At 38.7% G+C, this 9,393-nt stretch overlaps 1 long non-coding RNA gene across 1 annotated transcript; it reads left to right on the forward strand.

The window, feature by feature from the left end:
* Nucleotides 1–7,425: 7,425 nt before the first annotated feature.
* Nucleotides 7,426–8,760, forward strand: LOC129164908 (uncharacterized). Its single transcript, XR_008564381.2, has 3 exons — nt 7,426–7,548; nt 8,241–8,331; nt 8,649–8,760. It is a non-coding gene; the product is annotated as an uncharacterized lncRNA (long non-coding RNA).
* Nucleotides 8,761–9,393: the final 633 nt, after the last annotated feature.

Below are 9,393 nucleotides of genomic sequence, written 5' to 3' on the forward strand. Positions count from 1 at the left end.
AGATTTTTAAAGGCAAAGACTGAATATTATTCAAACCTAGTCGCTTCTAATTGTAACAACTCTAGAATGCTTTATGCCTCAATTAATGCTGTGACAAATGTGGATAATGGTTTCCCTGCACAGCTATTAGACGAGGTGTGTACTAGTTTTCTTGGATTTTTTATTGAAAAGGTGGCATTGTTGCGTTCTGCACTGTCAAGAGCAAATATGCGAACTCCCTCATTTCCTTTGGATAGACATTTAGAGTCTTTTCAGCCAGTATCCCTTGATGACTTAGTTAAGTTGGTGGACGTAATTAAACCGAGTGGATCTCCCAAAGACATCATACCACCACGGAAGTCTTTCATGGAATAGCTCCATTAATATTGAAAGTTATTAATAGCAGTTTGGTCTCTGGCTATGTCCCAATTGATTTTAAAAAGACGGTTATTAACCCACTGTTAAAGAGATCAGGGTTAGATGGTATGCAGCCTTGCAACTACCGGCCGATTGCAAAGCTCCCTTTTCTGAGTAAAATTCTGGAAAAATGTGTCTCAGTTAATGAATTTCCTAGAAGAGTCTAACATTAAGGAAACTTTTCAGTCTGGCTTTAAAGCTTTTCATAGTATGGAAACGGCACTGATAAAGGTATTAAATGACATTATGTTGGAAACTGATAGGGGAAATCCTGCGCTACTTGTTTTGTTGGACCTTACAGCTGCTTTCGACACTGTGGACCACGAGGTGTTGCTCCATCGTTTGGAGTATAATGTCGGAATCTCTGGTCTGGCCTTAGACTGGTTCAGATCTTATTTGAAGCAAGGGACTGTAAGTGTAAGGATGGGTGGGTTTAGTTCTGGATTCACACACCTGCAGTGGGGGGTCCCACAGGGTTCAATATTGGGACCACTATTGTTTTTGATTTACATATTGCCACTGGGGACATCATGAGGAAGTATGGAATTTGATGTCATATGTATGCTGATGATTGCCAACTTTACTTACCCTTGAATTATCGAAGCGACTGTCCCATTATTACCTTAATGCACTGTCTAACTGAAGTTAAGTCATGGTTGACGGACAATTTTTTATGTCTGAATGAAAGCAAAACTGAGGCAGTGCTGTTTGGGTTACATCGTGATTTAGAGCGATCAAAACTAGATTGTAGGGATATGAATGCCTACCTACGTTCTTCGGCGGTCAACTTAGGAGTGACATTAGATAACGCTTTCACCTTTGATGCACATGTGGGTGCAGTTGTATCGTCCTCTTTTTACCACTTGCGACGTCTGGCCAAAGTGAAGTCATTTTTAACTAGAAAGGACCTCGAGATTGTTGTGCATGCGTTTATCACCTCTCGTTTAGACTACTGTAACTCTGTCTTAATTGGGGTGAGACAGAGTACAGTAGCTCGTCTGCAGCTTGTGCAAAACGCTGCGGCAAGATTCCTAGAAGGGAAAAGGAAATATGATCATATGACACCCATCCTGGCAGATCTGCACTGGTTACCGGTTGTTTTTAGAGTGCGTTTTAAAATTCTTTTGTTGGTTTTTAAGGCATTGAATGGGATAGCACCAGAATATTTATCTGACTTGCTACAGCCATATATAGTCGTTCGCTCCGCTCAGAGAGTCACCATATGCTTCTAGTCCCCGCAACTAGGCTCAAAACAAGAGGAGACGGGGCTTTTTCGGTAGCAGGCCCAAAATTATGGAATGATCTTCCATTATCTGTGCGACTCGCCACGTCAGTAGAGTTTTTAGGAAGGCGCTGCAGACCCATTATTATAATCTGGCTTTTAAATCTGTGTGTTAACTGATGCTTTGTATTTTGCAGATTTAAATTTTTTTTATTGGGTTCCTATATTTGTTTTTATCTTTTTAGTTTAGTCTTGTGCAGCACCTTGGTGACATGATATATGTCTGTAAGGTGCTTTTATAAATAAAGGTGATGATGATGATGATGATGATGATGATTTTTTTATTATTATTTCAGCTGATTAAATATGTGTCAGATGCCCTCTAATTTCCCTCTGGGATTAATTTGATTGATTTGATTTGATTTGATTTGATTTACCACTGATAAATGTATACACCGCCCTAAAGGGTTAAAAAATGTCCTGCTTCAAAGCGAACGTTGTAAATGTGTGCTAAATACACATAATTGTTCTCAGACTTTTAAAGAACTAAATTTTAGCGCTCAGCCAGGTAAAAAAAATAAGGGGGGTGTTACAACGTTCAGATGTAATTTTTTTTTGAGAGACAGTATAATCAGTATAACAAAGATTTTTTTATTTTTATTTTTATTTTACAGCGACTGCGGATGCGCAGAGGACCTTGCAGAAGTAGCAGGGCATTCAACCAGGAGCGGAATTTTGGTAAACGGCGTCTCCTGCTGGGGAGAAAGTGAAAGCCATGAGTTTTATTATTATTATTATTATTATTATTATTATTAGCAAAACAATCACTATTTTGATATAAGCTGTGTTTTCTCTACCTTTTAAAATAAGGTGAATTTATATTTCTATGAAATAGAAAATTACTTTAAAGAGCAAGTCACCCCTACCAGGGTCTTACTTCCCTCCCACTTCCTGTTCAAAAAATGCAACAAATGCTGTTGCCTGGCAGACCGAGAGGGCGGAGCCGCTTACAAATACACACACTCACAGTGGGTGACACAGGAATGGATTTTGCTTTCCCAATCCATTCCTATTGTAAAAAATGTTCTTGTCCCTATCCCAGACAACAAGAAAAAATAAAATTCCCTCTCATCCCAATCCCAGTAACATAATTCCCACCCCTCCCAGTCCCAACAGGTGTCTTTAAGGTGTGGTGATTCTAAACAAGCCAAAAAACTAACAAAAACAATCACAGCTGTGTGTTTCTACTCCATCATTATGGGGACAAAAAAGTTTCAAAAGATCTGTGCATGCATATCTAGATGTGTTTGTGTGTGTGTGTGTGTAAATAGATTTATGTTGTGTGTAACTAGATTTGTGTGTGTGAGTGTGTGTGTGTGTGTGTGTGTGTGTGTGCGCTTATGGTTTGTGAGACCTATTTGTCAGTTTACACACCAGCATTATGAAACCAATAGGTTTATGAGACCATTTTTGATGGTCTCGTAAACCGTGACTTTTAAAGTGTTGTAATCTTTGAAAAATATAAAAAGTAAACATTGTTAATATATTATTACAAACTTTGTAACAGCCATTATCATCTTATTTAGTTATTTCTGCAACTTAACCTTCCTTTTGTGTTTTATAGCCAATTAAAAAATTGGTTTCGTAAACCATATCGGTTGTGTTGTATATAATATCAGAGCCCCCTGCAGGTAGAAAACTGCATAGCAGGGCTGATACAACCGATACAACTTAGCACCTCAGCAGCAGGACTTCTCCTGGCCTAATACTGACTTCTCGCTAAAAAATATAAATTGCCATAATGTCATCATCGTAGGACACAGAGTCTCGAAAATGTTTGTGGTTGTTTGTCATCCACTCCTAAACAACAATCAATAATCAGATGATGACATCATCAAGGCTCCACCCCCTCACAACAGAAAAGGTCATGTTTACTCTGAAAGATCCCAATTATACCCTTTTGATCTAACCAATATGAATCACTGCCAAATAACAGTTGACATGTTGGGCTCACTTAGCATCCAGTACTGGCAGGTGTTGAAAGAGGGCGGGGCTGTGGCAGTATGGCGAATTCAGGCGTAACGCCGTAGCAATATGTTTGCCTCATTTCCTCATTCCTCAACTTATCTGCAGGAAATTTTGCATAAATGTGACTAATCTGACCTCAAACAGATATGGATGCAAACATCCTGTGGGTGTGGTCTATTTTTTCAAATAGCTCCCCCTAGGACCATTGAAATGGTAAGCCCCATGTCATGCTTTTACTGAGGATTATGAAAATTGGTACACTTATGTAGTGTCTCAGAGCCTACAAAAAGGTCTATGGAGCCACTTTCCAAATCTGACAGGAAGTCTGCCATTTTAGTCACATGACTATTTCTTCTTTTCTTTTTTGCACATGCTTAATTAAAGCTAACATATCGTAGAGTTTTTGACCTATAGACTTCAAAATGACATATTTCACTCATAAGCCACTGAGGATCAAAAGTTGTGAAAAACATACTCAAAAGTATAACTGTGTAGGCATGGCTAAGCCTAAGATATTGACCCCTTGCCACATCAGTGGGTGTGACCTATTTCTTTAAAATAGCAGGCCCCTAGGGCAATTAAAACTATCAGCCTCATACCATGCTTTTACTGAGGATTATGAAATTTGTTACACATATGTAGTGTCTGGTAGGTTTCAAAAGAGGGTGGGGCTTAAGGAGTATGGCGAATTTAGGCATCACACCATGGAATTACGTTTGCCTCTAATTTCTTCAATTCACATCTCATCTGTGCGAAATGTAATGTGATTTACTCTAATCCAACCCCAAACAGATAATTATACAAATTTTCCATAGGCATGGCTTAGTTTTAACATAGTGCTCCCTAGGACCATCACAACAGTCAGCTCTATGTCATGCTTTGACTGAGGATTATGATATTTGGTACATTCATGATGTGTCTTGAGACTTACAAAAAGTCTCCTGAAACCATGTTTCAAGACCAGCAGGAAGTTGGTCATTTTGGTCAGATGATGCCATTTTATGAGGCCAGAACAGTCTCAATAAGAATTAAGTCACACAACGTTTTCCACAAATGCACATGTTCATTCGGAAATCCACACTGTGTTTCATAAAATATAATTCGGAGGAACACAAATGCACACGCTCATTTGGAAATTCATACTCTTTGACACATAAATATAATGTGAAACAATAAGTCACGCAACATTTTCCACAAATGCACACGCTAATTCTGAAGTTCACACTCTGTGGTTCACAAATATAATTTGTAAGAACACTTGTAATATAAACTCACAGATCATACGAATAGCTGAATGTGCATTTACGAACAGCTTCTCATTTGTGAACCTTCCTGCGTTTGTGAGTGAAATCTGTGTGGTGCATTCACGAACAGCTTCTCATTTGTGAACCTTCCTGCATTCGTGAGAGAAATCGGTGTGCTGAATTTTGAGACTCTCCTAACGTCGCAGATCAACAAACGTCACCATTGGCTAATGAATCTGTCAATCAAATATATGATTCTGCCAGGGCTGTTCGATTTCAGCCAGTCATATGGCTCCTTATATTACGGAACAGATCTGCTGTGCGCATGCGTATTGCAGTTCACATGGCAGAGCGGGATGGACCGGTCACAATCTGTGAGTAACAGTTTTATCTTATTCCCTCGTTGTAATTTATGCAATGTTATAGAATTATGAGTAGAAGCGTTCTTCATGGTCAAGTAAAATGTTTTATGTTAAATTCAGTCCAGACGTTACGTGAAGTCTGGTACATTCTTCATCTAGTTTAACATCAAGCTAAACTCAGGCGAACATTTGTTAGTTAGCGTGTCTAGGTACCATTTTTTTAGGCCACGGTTGTCAAACTCAAGCCCTTGGTCTATTTTTTTTTTGCCCCGCGAAATCAAATATCAAATATATAATATTAAAACTGGCCCGCCGGGTGATTTTGCAGATAAGACTACTAATCCCACAGTGCTTTGCAGCGTTTGCGCGCGAGACGAAGCAAGCCCTCTTTTATGTTTACGATCATTAGCATCCATGCTAGTAGAATCAGCGTGTGCAGCGTTGCCCTCAGTCTTAAACAACTGAAGATACTCCTCTAAGCGCCCAGTTTACTCAGCGAGTTTCCGACTTTGAACGCCTAGAAAGAAGGTATCTGGCTGGAAAAGGTGACCATCAGATTGGAGCGAACTGAGCTTGAAATATTTAATTGTCATGCACTTTTTCTGCTCCAAAGCATGAAAGTTAATAACTGAGATATTTTCATAGAAGATAATTGCTATTTTTGGTTTTTGTTGTTGGCCTGTGAAAAAAAGATTAAACTTACTCTAAAATGGGAACTGGACAGACTACAAATTGAAGAATAGAATAGAAAATCCCTTTATTGTCCCTCAGTAGGGAAACTGTGGTGTCACAGCAGCAATAACGTTCATTACAGGAGCCAAACAGGAGAGTAAAACATAATAATAAAGAGTAAACTAAAAGAAAACATAAAACAGACAAACTTAAAATATCCAAAAGGTAAAACAATCTAAATACTGAATATGTACACATTGTAAGGAGTAAAAAGAGTATATAAAAATTGAGACATAAGTAACGAGTGATGTGTTTTATTTAAAACACGTGTGTAATTTGGTCATATCAGATTCTGTGTTCAGATGCAAAAATAAGTTTCTTTCCAATTGAATAACAAGACATCTGTAAATAAACTTTTCAATAAATATTGAGTTTGGGCCGCAATTTTGTCCCAGTTTTTAATTTGGTCCTATTGTGAATTTGAGTTTGACACCCCTGCTTTAGGCTGTGCGTGCAGTAATAAGGAGACAGACACTGGCTGAGCCAGTGCATAAATGTTTGATTTTCTGGCGGTGGGCAATAGTTAAAGAAATATTATTTTTTTTTAAATAAAATACATCTTTAAATTTTGGCCAATGAGCTCTGGCACATAATAAACAGAAATACTGCTTCATCATTTCATGTACCTTTGAATCTACAGTTGGTCTTATTTAAAAATGTTTTTTTATTAAAACTAGCATAGCTGGAGTGTTAAAAAAATAAAAGTGCCATAAGATATTTGGAAGTTGTTATTTTATTTCTATTACCCAACAGTTATCCAATTCATGTTTGTTCAGTTTTTTTTTTTTCCTCTAGGAATCATTGAGGCTTGACATCCTTCAAAGGTTGTACGATCGACTGTCAAGCATCTTGGAGAGGCAACCTGTTGATGGGGAAGGGCTACAGTTTGCTTGTCACCATTATTTAGTTTTATTAGGTGCTCTAGGTGACATTGTTGATGTAGGAGAGGATATACTTTCTGCTCTTTCAGATCTGAATACTATTATCCAGCAGGAAAGAGATAATCAAAAGGCATTAATAACGGTACACGTTGAAAGAGGTTCTCGTGGCCGCCCACGACTGGCGGTGTCGCGAGAGGCTCTCGAACACCTTGTGGAAATGGGTCTGCCAACAAGTGTCATTACCAAACTCCTTGGTGTATCCAGAGTAACTCTATTTAGACGGATGTCTGAAAATATTATACCTGTATCTGCCACATACAGTAAATGCAGTTATGAGGAACTAGATTCATTTATCACAGTAATTAAGAGCAACATGCCAGATGCTGGGTACAGGGTAGTCCGAGGTGCTTTACTTCCCCAGGGACATAGAGTACAGTGGGACCGACTGTATGCATCGTGTGGACAGTGCGGGTGTACTTGCTCGAATGACATGTCTGGGATGTGTAGTGAGAAGGACGTACACAGTTCCTTGCCCAAAGTATATGGTGCACATTGACATCAGGTAATGTCTGTGTGTAATTGGAGATGTTATTTTTTGTTTTGGGAGTTGCATTTTTAATTGTCTGTGTTTTAACAGGTACAATTTTATTATCTTTGGGGGAATAGACGGCTATTCAAGGAAGGTAGGTGTTTTCATTGTCAAGGACCAAACAGCTGCAAATGTGTTTTCTGGCTATCTTCTGTTTTATAGATATGTTTTATACCTTTAACAACTTATATTTTGAAGTAAAGGGCTGCATAGGAATGGGTCCCAGCAGGAGCGAGCAGTTTGAACAGTTGGCTAAAAACCAAAGGGATTTTCAGAAATCCCAAAATATACACATTATTATTTTTTGCATATTTGTAAAGTCAGTTAATGTAAGGGCTTGTAATAATCATTAGCCTTTACTCCTCCATATTGATTTTTAAATGGAGGAATATGATACACAATCCCATGAATCCAATAATAGTCTGTCATGCCATGTTTTCTCCTGCACGATGAGTGAATACACAAAATCAGTGCATCTTAATTATATTGTGGGTAATAGTTCTGAGTGTCACTGGAGAATGTGGAAGTAAACCACATTGCGGGTGGTCAGAAATTCAAAAGAAGATGGCGGGAGAGGGATGAAAACAGTATAGTGCAGTGGTCTTCTGTAAACTGCATCCATCACTCCTGTGAGATTTGACACAAACAATACAGTTTATCAGATCTTAACTTATTTAATTATCTAACATGTTATTGTATGGCTGTTGTACCTTTAATTTGGTAATTGATTGTTTTGGCCCCTATAAAAGTGTGTCATATGAGAGTGTTTGTGCTTGAATTACATAGATCATGTACCTGAAGGTAGCTGACAACAACCGGGCAGACACCCACCTTGCCTCTTCAGTGAAGCTGTGAATGAGCATGGCTTTCCTCTGAGGTATTCATGTTATTCCCAACTTTACCCTCTGTTACCCTGTTACAAATCTGCTTTTGCCTAAAGTGTGTTATTGACCAAAGATAACATGCCATTTGAGGTCATAAAGTGAAATTTATGGGGGGGGGGGGGGGGGGAATGAACATTTCCCTCTTTCAAAAAAAAAAAATTCCCCAGCAGAGGGTTAATAATGCCACAATGTTTACTCACTTAGTAGCAAGGTACATGAGGAAATTTCTGTAAAACTTAAATTGATGTAGATTGTTATAGATGTGCATTAAAAATGTTTGAAGCAAGATTCTAATGTTTGTTTGTTTCAGGGTGAGAGGAGATCATGGCAGAGAAAATGCAGGTGATGCAGAATTAATGTTCTCAGTTCGTGGAACTGACACCAACAGCTTCATTGCAGGAAAAAGTGTACACAATCAGCGGTGAGTTTAACCTAATTTGGAAGCTTTGTGTGTGTGTGCGCGCGTGCCTGTGCCTGTTGACCTGCCCAGGGTGTACCCTTCGTCTCACACTTTGACTGCTGGAGATAGGCACCAGTCCCCCTGTGACCATTCAAAAGATAACTCAAGTTGAAAATGGATGAATGGACATGTAAATGTGTGTGTATATTTTAATTTTCTTTTATTTAATCCCCCTCCAAATCCAGAATTGAGCGCCTCTGACGTGATGTCTTCATGAGTGTTACTGGTTTATATTAGAACATCCTGCACTCTCTGGAAGACCAAGACTTGCTCGACATCAGTAACATCCTTCACCTGTTTTGTTGCCACTATATTTTCTTGTCTCGCATCCAGGCCAGCCTGTATGTCTTTAGAGATGCATGGGACAACCATCCAATCAGGACAGAGGAAAACATGACACCAAATCAGCTGTGGCATCTGGGCCAGGCTCTGAATCCTGTTTCTGATCCAGGGGCAAATGTATGTTCTGTTAAAATGACTGATCACATGTCAAGTTGATCCTTAACTAAAAATCAAATGTTCAACACTTTGATAATCTACCTCTGCACTATGCTTCTTGGATTCAAGATGAAATGGCTATTGAAATTACAGTTCT

Source organism: Nothobranchius furzeri, chromosome 14 (assembly GCF_043380555.1).
Source record: "Nothobranchius furzeri strain GRZ-AD chromosome 14, NfurGRZ-RIMD1, whole genome shotgun sequence".
NCBI classification, from domain to species: Eukaryota; Metazoa; Chordata; class Actinopteri; order Cyprinodontiformes; family Nothobranchiidae; genus Nothobranchius; species Nothobranchius furzeri.